Source organism: Chinchilla lanigera, unplaced genomic scaffold (genome assembly GCF_000276665.1).
Source record: "Chinchilla lanigera isolate Chin_1 unplaced genomic scaffold, ChiLan1.0 scaffold00125, whole genome shotgun sequence".
NCBI lineage: Eukaryota > Metazoa > Chordata > Mammalia > Rodentia > Chinchillidae > Chinchilla > Chinchilla lanigera.
Window position 1 is genome coordinate 3,276,484 of NW_004955526.1, and position 12,107 is coordinate 3,288,590.

The following is a 12,107-nucleotide window of genomic DNA, read 5'->3' on the forward strand; positions in this document are numbered from 1 at the left end:
AACAATATTAAGTGAAATAAATAATATCAAGTGAAATAATATTAAGTGAAATAAACATATGTACGCTTTTATTTTTATTTTTATTTTTTTTTGGTTTTTCTCCGGTACCAGGAACCGAACTCACGACCTTGTGCTTGCCAGGCAGGCGCTTTTGCCGCTGAGCTAAATCCCCAGCCCCTGCAACACTTTTCATTGTCGTCATATCTCAAAAACTTCTGAATTTGTGTGGTCTCATGTTGTTTTGTTTGAAAATTCCCTGGTGATGATGATACAGCTCTGAGCCATGGTGATCCATCACGGGAAATCTGGTAGGGAAGGTTGAGGCAGGGGTAAGGGAAAAGATCCGTTACTCAAAACACGACGCACGGTGGAGCTACAGTCTCTTTTCCTTACAGAGCGCTGTGATGTGTGTACCACTCCCTGGGAGAGTGGCACCACCATGCAACCGTGAAAGGAGCTCACATGAGACTGTGCTGAGCAGAACAGAGTGAGAAACTGGAAGGAATCTGGGTCCCTGTACTGATGCTAAGCTGTGGGTGTATCAGTCAGGGTTTACTAGAGAAACAGATATAGCACAAGATATACAAATGGACAAGAAATTACAAGTTTGGCTTACAATGGTCAGCCACAGAGTTGGATGAGGAAGCATGCAGAAGGTGTCTGCACGCTGAAGATCGAAGAGCCCAGCCCGAGGCCTGGAGCTCACTAAAGTGTCCGTGCAAGTCCATATCAGGAGGCTGATGAGGTGGGGACAGAATGCAGAAGAATCTACAGAAAAGAGGCTATAGCTCCACTGTGCATCATGTTTTAAGTAATGGAATGATGCCATGTCGGGGACTCGGTGTTGGCCTCTGCTGCTGGCATATTGGGCATTCAGCAGTGGCTGCAGCCAGATCAGCTTTGGTGAATGGGAGTCCATGTTGCTGAGCCCATACATAGCCACCATCCCCGCCACCACTCTGTTCATGGGCCCTTCGGGCAATGACAGTGGTGGCTGAAGAAGGAGGTTGGCCACTATCCACAGAAGGGGTCATCTTGTTCACTTGATTATTAAAGTCTTCTTCTGCCGATGTCACCTTTTGATGAGCATTTACATGGGAAACAAATATTTTTTACATCCTCTGCCCACATGGAGAGGTCTATCCACGTACCTCTTCCCCAGATATCTTTGTCACCGATTTTCCAGTTATGTTCTTTCTGCATTCCTGACCATCCAGCCAAACAATTGGCTAGAACCCATGAATCAGTATATAGTCACACATCTGGCCATTTCTTCTGCCAGGCAAGGTGTACTGCCAAGTGCACTGCCTGAAGTTCTGCCCACTGTGACGATTCCCCTTCACCACTGTCTTTCAAGGATGTCCCAGAAAGGGGCTGTAATGCTGCAGCTCTCCACTTGCAGGTGGTGCCTGTATAGCGTGCAGAGCCATCTGTAAAGCAGGCCCTAGTCTTCCCTTCCTCTGACAGCTGATCATATGGTACACCCCTATGCACCTTGTTCAAGGCCATAGGTGCATGCTGGGAAACGGAAGGCAATACAGTGGGCGTAGGAGCCATAGGCATCTGGGCAACTTCCTCATGTAATTTACTGGTACCCTCTGGACCTGCTCTCATTCGATCACGAATATACCATTTCCATTTAATGATAAGACTGTTGTTGTGCACATCCAACCTTATGTGTATTAGTTAGCTTTCTCATTGCTATAAGGAACTACGTGACACCAACAATTTAAAGGAGAAGAGGTTTATTTGGCTCATGGTTTGCGGTAGATTTAGTTCATGGTTGACTGGTTCCAAGGCAAGACCATTATGGCCTGAGATATAAAGGCTACTTAAATTATAACAGCCAGAAGGAAAACAGATAGAGCGCCACAGAGAAAAGGCCAGAGACTGAACATAGTACCTTTGTTCACATCTCCATGATTCATGCAGACAATGGAAATGGAGTGTTCTTTACTAATTCGCTGGGTAGCTCCCAAGCTAGTCAAGTTGAAATTAAGTGTAACCATCCTAGGTCAGACTGCAGATACATCACATGGTTAGGATACATAAGAGGGACAGCAGATTGAGCCTGTGGACGGCTCCTTTCAGAATGATGGAATTTTTAAATGAAGGAGCAGTGTGGGTGAGGAAGCGAAGACAAGCATTAGAGGAGACAGTAAGAATTACACTGAACAGCTGGCGGATGGATACAGTGAAACCAAGTGCAGTGGCTGGCAAGAGATGGGAGTTCAGAGGGTCCTACTGAGAGGTAAATGACTGAGGGGCCAAGCGCAAACAAACAAGCGGCATCAGACACACAAAGCATGGCTTTCGAGGGGTATTCAAGCAAGCAATTCTAAAAGCTTGGCAAACACAAGCACTAGTTGGTAGGATATAAGGATTCTGGGACAGCTGTGGAGCACGGATGTCAGGGAAATTTGAATTGATGAATGACAAGTCAATATCTGGTCATCTGAGCAACTATTTTGAAGGTAAAAATACAACAACTATTGTTGATTTCCTATCATCTTGTTTTGAAATTCTGTATCATTTTTATAGTTTTTGTGTTTTGGTTTTGTCTTTGTTTTTGTTACTTTGTTCTTTTTCTTTTCTCTTTAAAATAAAATTTTAAAAAATACTAAAAAAAAAAAAAAAAAAAAAAGCGGTGACAAAAAGGGACCAGAGATGTAGCTCAGTGGCACAGCACCTGCCTGGCAAGTGAAGTGCAAGGTCCTGAGATCAATTCTGGTACCAAAAAAAAAAAAAAAAAAGAGGGACAAGAATGGAAAGATCGTTCTTTGTTTGAAGCACAAAGACAGGAAGATAACTTGAAGCTGCTTTAGAAAAGGAGAGTAAGAGGAGAAGTAGAGAGAAAGGGAAATAAAGAGAAAGGCGATAGGGACAAGAGGAAGGGAGGGGCAGCGAGAGCGCTCGCTGGTGAGCTCCCGCAGGAGGAAGGGAGGGTTAGCTACCCTGGAAGAAGGCTCACGGGTCCTTCCATCTAGAGCAGGAAAGGATTAGACAGGATGCAGCGATGGCTATGGATGTGTGAAATGCTTTGCAGTCCAAAAGAGGTGCGTGAAGAGACTGCTGAGTAACATTTAGGGTTAGAAAAATTATGGACGGCAACTTAATATGTGGTGAGTGCAAGAGAAGGGGAGGAGAAACGGAGTTTGGGGAGGTCCTGAGACTTAGAATCAGCGGCAGGGAGAACGGTACAGGGCACTTGGAAAGGAGTGCCAGATGGGGCTGAGTCCATCTCACAGGAAGGTCCGAGCCGCACTGCTAGTGAAGACTGCAGACTTCGCGTCTTGGGTCCGCTCTACGGAGTGGGAAAGGATTGTTTTTTTTACTGCAAGTGTCTTAGTTTCTCTTATCTACATGGTAGGGTGCAGTGGCTATGGTTCATCACAGTTTTGTTGCAGAAATTCAATAGATGATATGTGAAGTGTAGGTGATGAGGACAAAGAAAAGCACAATAACAATGACAATGACAAGGTAACATTCGTTACTATTTTTTTCCTTTGTTTGGTACTGGGAATTGAAGAGCATCCATTACTGTTGCAGCATTTTTTACCATGACTTTCTACGGTGGGCCACATACCGTGGTAGTCTTCTCACACATTAACTTATTTAACTTTCCCATTGCTTCTCTGAGGTTCCTATAGTTTTCTTCCAAGTCTGCAGAAAAAAAAATTAGGTAGAGTGGACTTAATTGTCTAAGTTTAAAAACTAAGTGACAGAGCTAGAAGTCAATCTGAGTACCCTAGTTTCAGATAAAGAATTTTAAAAATGCAATGTTTTATACGTTTGCAAAGTGCTATTTCAGGAAAAATAAGAGTTTAAACAATTTCAACTGAGGACATATTTTGAATTTATTTTCTTAGCCCACTAGGTTTTGAACAACATTGTGACTTGATACCTTTGGATTTTTTCCCTCATTGAGAAAACAAAACCTTCCAGCCTCATGTACCTAGTTTCCCATGGAAGGTAAACCTTTGATGTTTTTCCTGGGATTCTTTTCTGTGAGCAGCACCTGCACCCGGAAGGACGCATCTCCTCTGCCATCTGCTCAGAACGGGCACAGTAGCTGTTGCCGCCAGCTTCTTGCTCGACCCTGAGCAAATTGGTGTATCAGGAAAAGATGACTGCACTGATAGGGACATAGCTACTTGAAAATCAGAGAAAATTCTCCACCATATGATAAAAATGTGAAATCAAATTGCGAATGTGTTTCCTCAGAGTGTCACTTTAATGACCTGAACCTTAATAGTTGTTGTTCTAGATTCCAAGTAAAGTTTTTTATTTTAAAGAGAAAAAAACAATAAAAATGATATAGCATTTAAAAACTAGATAATAAGAAATTAACAATTTTTTTTTTTTTTTTTTTTTTTGTACTGGGACTCAAACTCAGGACCTTGTGCTTGCCAGGCAGGTGCTGTGCCACTGAGCATATCCCCAGCCATTAGTTTTTATTGTTGTTGTTGCTTTTGGATTGTTATATTACATCCTGTTATCTTCAGAGTAGTTGCTCAGATTACCACATATAGGTATGCAAAACTGACCAACTAAGCATTAACCGTTCCTCTCAATAAACTAATCGAAATTAGTAGTGCAGTTATCTTAGCTACCTTGTATATATATATTTTTTCTCCTTCCTTGTTTCCTTTCCCCCATCCCAGTTTTTTTTTTTTTTGCTTTTAAAAAAGATAAACATAACAATGAAACCATTTCAAAACAGGTTATTAGGACAGTTACAATTGTTGATACATTATATATTGTCTTCTTAGTATTTATTCAGAGCAGAAGATATAGGCATGATAGCTTGTGTAAAATTCATTGAATAGTGATATTTTAGACTACTAGCTGTATAGAACCAACACAGTGCTCCAGAAGGTTAACCAAAGGCTCCTCAGGGTGTTCTAAATAGCATCTGGTGCCAGGTAGGAAATCCTTGCTTTTGTGGGAGCTTATTTATAATACTGTGAAACTCCATTGAGTGCAGTTTGGAATTTTATCAAAGGAAAGGTTAAGGGTGAAGTCAGGGTGACATCCTCTGTCAGGTCATGAAGACAACAACCAAAGCACAACTTAATCACCACTGTTGTACTCACCTCTTTAAGGGGCATTAGCTGGGTTTTGGCACAGACACAGGCAGATTTGGAATTGATCATGATACAGTTAACCAATGATAAACCAGGGCTCTGCATTCTTGGTCTCTAACTCTGTCAGATGTTGTTTAAAGATTATCTGTCCAGTGTCCACACATCCTATCACAGGCAGCCAGCATCCAAATCAATGCTCTATAAGATGAACAGTGGCATTTTGAGACTGAAAAACACACTTTCTCATGTTAACCTTGCCTGTATGTTTTTAAGAAAGTCTTGTGTTTAAAAAACAGAGGAAAAAAACTAACAAAAGAAAAGAACAAAAGGAATTATTGATTCAGGGCCAGGAGAACTAGAGGGTAAAACAGTAAAATGGTGTGACATCCATGCAACAAGGCCAGAGGTGTCAGTATCAGCAACACAGCAGTCTCAAAGGGGCCAGCCACCTTGGGCTGTGCCTTTAGGAACAGGGCAAGTCAAGCCCCACTGCAGCAAAGGCAGCCGCAGCCTTCAGGGCTCTGAGGGCTGAAAGGCAGCCTAGGCTTTTAACATGGCTGCGTTGTCTTCTTGATGACATTTGACTTTTAAAACCTGTTTACCACACTTTTCTTCTAGGAGCCACTCTATGTTTTTGTCAAGAAATGATATATTACCAAAAAAGTATCTCTAATATCAAGCTACAAACACTTTAAGGACTTGATCCAAAAGCTCTCAGATCTTAGAATGGAAGGGAATTCTGTGGACTTGTGCCTTTTACTGTTTCAAGGTGTGTTGATTTTATTTTCAAAATCTGCTTGAAGATAAGGACAATTCAATTGTATTTTAATGAATCTACCAGCACCTTCAATCTTTTCCAATTAATATTTTTAATAATTTAGAAACAAGTATCATAGTGAATTAAGTTTCAGATATGCTTGAATAATATCAATTATTTGAATAACCTCTTCACAGTATTTGCTGCATCAGCAAAGCACCCTACTGGTTTAAATTCATATACTTTTAAATGACACATTTATAAATAAAATTTTTATTTAACTTGACCCTCTCTTCTGTCTCTCTCATGCTGTCTCTCTCTACTCTGTGTGTGTGTGTGTGTGTGTGTGTGTGTGTGTGTGTGTGTATGTATATGTATGTATGCAGGGTTTAGCATCTGACCTGAGTTCGAATCCTGTCTTAACACTTGCTAACCTTGTGACCTGCATTTTTCTCATCTGTCAACCTCAGTCTCCTCACTTGCAAATCAAAAAGATAGATAAAATGCTCAGAACATTATATGGAACAAAGTAAGTCTTAAATTAACAGTGTATTATAATCAAGTTATAAGTGTTCTCTAAGAACATGATAGGAAGGAATAGAAAAGGGTAAGGTAGTGCGGTTGTGTCTTTCCTCTCTTCTTGAAAATAAGGGCACATAGAATTTGTGGATGATTTGAAACAAACATATACTTCATGCTTCTCAGGAACTTTTAACTATCTTAAATTAAGACAAAATTTTGGACTATATTGTTTTGGATGCTAACTAGTTCTGTGTAGAATTTATAAGGATTATCATTTATTCACGTGCTTCTAAGCTGATTTATAATGTTTGTTTAAATTTGCATTCTGCTGTGACCCCTCTACACTTCTATAATATACAGATCAAAAGAACTGAAGTAATAACTGAAGGTTCTCCATCTAAAGTTGTCTCACTACATTATACATATGTTTGAGATGTTTCCACCACTAAAATGGACTCTTTAAAAACTTTCCAAGTTCATTTTTGGTCAGCATAAAATCTGACTGAAACATATTTGTATAATGTTCTATACCTTTTATTGCTATTCCTGGTGAAAGCATATATTTATCTTTGTTTTTGAGGTTTTTTGAGAGAGGGTCTGGCTATGTAGTTCAGGCTGGCCTTGGACTCACTATGTAGTCCAACTGACCTCAAACTCTCAGTGATCCTCCTGTTTCAGCTTCTTGAGTGCTGGGATTACAGGCATGTGCCACCATGCTGGGCTGGCTTATCTTGATTATCAATGTCTCCTTAATGTTAAAATTATTATTCAAGTGTGACACTTGCTTGCTGAAAAATTTTCATTGGCTTCCCATTATACTAGATGAAAAAACAACATCTTTCTATAATCTGTCTATTATAGAAGTGTAGAGGGGCCAAAGCAGAATGCAAATTTAAACAAACATTTAAGTTCGCCTTTAAGGAATACCATGATTTGGACTCAGCCTCTTTGGAAGCTATTATGATTTGTGTCTGGATGTCCCCCCAAAGCCTCATGAAGACATGGGGGGGGATTTTGGAGGCAGGCTTTCTGAATCTAGAGTTTGTGATTGGTTCATTGTCTAATAGTGGGATTGGGGGTGTGAATGCTACACCTGCCCTAGGGCAGGTAACCTGCACACAATATATGGGAGGAAAAGAGGCTTGCACCTCCCTGTTTGCTCTTGTTGCTTTTGCTGTGTTCAGCAACCATCATGAACTATTGTCCCTGTGCTGTGCCACTCTGCCTTGGAACCAGCTGATTATGGACTGAAACCTCTATAAGCTGTGAACTAAATAAACCTTTCCTCCCTTAACTTTGGGCATTGGGCATTTTGTCTCAGAAATGAGAGAGCACTATGACAGAAGCCATTATTTTAATTCTCTGTTCTCCACCCAAATATGCCTCTTTCATGTTTTCCAAACTCTTCTGATTTAAGGCTCTTCATATATTCTTGTTCCCCAATTTGGACTGGGTTTGTATGGTTCTTTCAGTTAACTGTTAAATTCTCCACAGTGCCTTCCCTAGTGATCATATGCAGTTCTCTTGTCTTTCACAAGTTCATCTTTATTTTCTATACCTCAGCAGTTATTTTGTGTCTTTAGTATGATAGTTCATTGATTCTCTTTCTAACTGTTCTCTTCTCTGCCTAACTATGGGCTCCAACATATCATGTGCCACACACTTGTCATAGTCCTGGAGTTTAACAGAATATAGCATACGGCAGTTATTCAATGACACTTGTTGAATGGATACATGTACTTGGGATGGAAACATTAATAAACATGCCACATATTTGTCATCTCTGGTGTAGGAAAACAGAAAGAGACAAAACTAAGGAGATGGCATTGAATCCAGATATAGGTGACTTTACCTGTATTCTGTAATAAGTCATGACTTGTGAAGCATTTTTGAGCAGGGAACTGATGACATTTGGTCTACAATTTAGAAAGATTGATTTGGCCAAGACATCACAGACCTGAGTGTAGTGGAAAAATAGGCTGAGGGAGACTGGTAACATTACTAGATGGAGAGGGCTGGGATTCAGGGAAGTGCTTTGGATGAGCAGCAGTGTGGATCAATGAGTAGGCATGACAAAGCAGATAGATAAAAGAGCAAATGTTTTCTTCTTGGATCTCATGTATTCAAAATATGAGTTTTGGAAAGGTTTTCAAGGAATAAAATGTATTCCTGATCCCAACTCAGTGTTCTGAGGAGGTTACTTTAAAAGATGCATCTGGATGGTAGGTAGTTCATTTCAGTGCTCATTCTTTCAAGGATCTTCTGGTCTTGTCTGAGAGAATAAAGCTGAACCATTGTTTCTTTAGTTTGTTTTCAGATACTTTAATATTCCCATTGCAAGTTCACATTAATTGAGATGCATTTGAGTTTGGAATTTTTTCTAATGGAGCATTATGGAGGAGGAACTGGTTTCCATTTTTTGGGTGAAAAGCAGGCTTCATTTGTGGAACACAGAATTTTAAAATGTAGCTCATAGGCTTAAATCTTGGTTCTGCCCTACACAGGCAGGATAAATTTCAGCCAGTCATTTTAATCAGTGCTTTCTGAGCCACACAATGGAGATAAATTATATTCTAACTTACAGTAAATACTTTTAAACTACAAGCAACTTTACAAATCCTAAAGACCAAAATTAATATTTCCATCTTTTTATTTTTAATTTTTTCAGTACTAAGGATGGATCTGAGGCCTTCTCACTGAGCTACATCCTCTGCCCTTTCTATTTGGAGATGGGATCTCACTAAGTCTCTAATTTTCCCAGGCTGGGCTCAAACTCATAATCTTCCTGCCTCAGCCTCCCAGGATATTGGGATTACAGGTATGCCCTATAGTGCTTGGCTACCATATACCTTCCTCTGACCCAGAACAGCTGTACGTTAATATTTGGAATTTATTTTGTTCAGAAATTTGTAAAAGGGGAATAACTGACATGAGGAATGGAGGAGGAAGGAAGGGAGAAAGCAGCCACATCAGTCAAGCTCACGTCTCCAGGGAGAGAATTTTGGACCAGTGGTGCCGGACACTTGGGCTACGCTCTGTCCTTTATATCTGAAATCATTGAGGAATTGCTGTCAAATACTGTACCTGGGTGTTTTTGGCAAGTCTGAGAGTACAGTGGGCAGGGGATGACAGAATTCATGCAGTCATCACTGCTACAGAGGCCCATATGATTTCTGTTAGGTAGCAGTTTCCGCACATGCGGGGCAAGGACTTTGCGGAGTCTGTCATGAGATGGATGGAAAAGGAAAAGTCTCATGTGTATCTGATTCCCAGTTTTGCTCTTCAATCAGAAGATTCACGGACCACCTAAAGTCTCATTAGAAAAAAAGCAATTCATGGACTCCAATTAAGAGACTTGGCCATAAACCAGTCCCTACATTTTCTTTTTACACGGCCTATATTTTGTTTTGTTTTGTTTGCTTTTTAAAAATGTATTTGTCAGTTGTATTCTTCTTATGTGTCATAAATAGTCACAAAGGGTCTGGAATTGTGCTAGAAACACTTTCAAACCTTAACTTTTCTAGATTTCTTAGTAATTCTAATGGGTAGGGGCATTTTTTGTTATTGCTCTTTATGGAACTTGACCAAATGACTGGATCAAAGGTTTGTGTTGCTTGTGAATGAACCCAACCCTGGGAGCCTGAATGTAGTTTGAGGATGCCTCTCCCACATGGCAAATGTATCTTTTAGGGACAGTTGTTCTTTCCTGCCAGAGGCACTACTCAGCTCACCCCTGAGAGGTCTGTACAGCACAGAGGAGGAACCCACTCCCAGAGTATCCTTGCATCTAGGTTTCCTTACACCTACATCACTGAACCTGAGGATTACACATATTTGAATTAAACAAAACACAAAGTTTTTTTAAATTTAAGTATTCAAGTTAAATTGCAAGAACAAGAAAAAATGTACACATAAGTTTTATTGAGAGGAGATAAATTTGCCTAAATTTGATGTTCTTCATTGTTGGAATTTCTATTTCTAATCTAGAAAATACATGTGCATGTCTATATTTATTCTGGCATCTTTTACAACAACAGATGTTTAAATTTCGTAATGCTTATAGTCAAGTCCCAGGAAGGAAGCTGCTTCACAGCATCAAAAAGTATATTGATGTTCTTTAAATGAATGCAAAGAGAGTTGAAATATTAAAACTGAGGGATTCTATGTGTGTGATTAATGCTTATATAGGAAGCAAATTTGCAGACCAGCATATAATTGAAAAAGTAGGCTATTTGAAGCTAAAATCTCATTAGTAAAGTCTTCTGAGGTGCTCATATGAAAGATGCTGTAGACACAGAAACTATCATCTCCATTGTTATTATAACCATTAATAGCTAGCCTTGAATGCTAGTGACTTTTTGAAGTTGTTTTATTAGTATTAATTTTTTTGTTCTTGTTGCAATTAAGGACATTACAAACTGCTACTCTCTGTTAACCTTAGGATCAAAAAAGAAAACCTACTGAGAATTACCAAGCCAAAAAACTGACAGAAATGTATTTTCCATGCCTCAAAGATATTTATTTCATATTTATTTCCAAATATACCCTTTCATATAAATTATCATCTTACAAGAGAAGTTGGTCATATCAGAGCAAAACAGAAATTCTGCTAGATCTCATGATGCAAGATAACCATGTATTTATGAATAACAACTGCATTAAATTTGAATTTCAGCAAATTGTGTCAAAAGCAATGACAGTATCTTGTTCAGTGTCTGAAAACCCAGCAACTCTGAAATTAGCTCTTTGGAATAGGTTTACAGGATTAGTTAGTACCATTTGAGCCATATCTGATCAGTATTCTGAAAAAGAAACTTGCTTTTTCTACCAAGAAAAAACACATTCCAAATAGTTATAGTTTTTTTGTGAAGCCGAACACTGACATTTTGTTCTATTTTCTATCTTTTGTAGACATAGACATTTTGAATAATGACAGTTCAGATAAAGTGACAGCTTCCTGAAACAACCATACGCCAGGTGAAAAATTCATCTTGGAAAAAAGAGAAAGAAACAGCAATCTAAGGCAGGGAATTTGACTCTTAAAGTAAAATTTTTAGTCACTACCAGAAGAAAGAAGAGGAAGAAATCTTATTAGTTATAAAAGAATTCCCATTAAAATTTTAGGTTAGGAGTAGTACTATGTAATTGTAGAAAATGTTACCACACATTTTTCCTAAGTCTCCCTGCTCATAGTTCTTGAGTAGATGGTCTCACTACATAGCTGCTGAATTACAAGTCATGGCAACTGGATCCCAATCAAAGAAAGCACAGTGGAACATGTTAATAAATGACCATTGCTGAAGAAGCAATATTTCAGAAACAAACATGCATTGATTCATAAATTATTTTATTAAAACTTACGAATGAAAATTTTTCTACCTTGGAAAAGCAGTTCAGCCTAGGCAAGTCCTCTCTGAGAATTAGAGTCCAAAATATCTAAGTGTTGTTCAAAAACCAAAGTTAATCTTCAAGGTTGGGAATCTTCAACAGCACTGTTTTTCAAATTTGAATGCTGTGATGTATTCTTTATGGTTTGCATGTTCTTTGCCAACTTATTTACTTATTCTATTTTCACTTTGTTGAAGTTTTAAACATGTACATTTCATATGCTGGATAATCTGAAGATTGCTGGGTAGATTCAGAGTCTCTGAGAGATCACTTAAGAGGTAAGCATTTCACTCTGCTGTCCTTGCTCCAGTTTAATGTCGACAAACTTCTTTCAACAGCTACTGCAATGAACT

General features: G+C 39.1%; 1 long non-coding RNA gene across 1 annotated transcript in view; it reads left to right on the forward strand.

The window, feature by feature from the left end:
• LOC102005963 overlaps window positions 1-9,071 on the forward strand; it is a 15,656-nt gene extending 6,585 nt beyond the window's left edge. The window contains exon 4 of the long non-coding RNA XR_001231968.1: window positions 9,035-9,071. This is a non-coding gene — a long non-coding RNA (uncharacterized LOC102005963). The remainder of the gene's footprint in view (window positions 1-9,034) is intronic.
• Window positions 9,072-12,107: the final 3,036 nt, after the last annotated feature.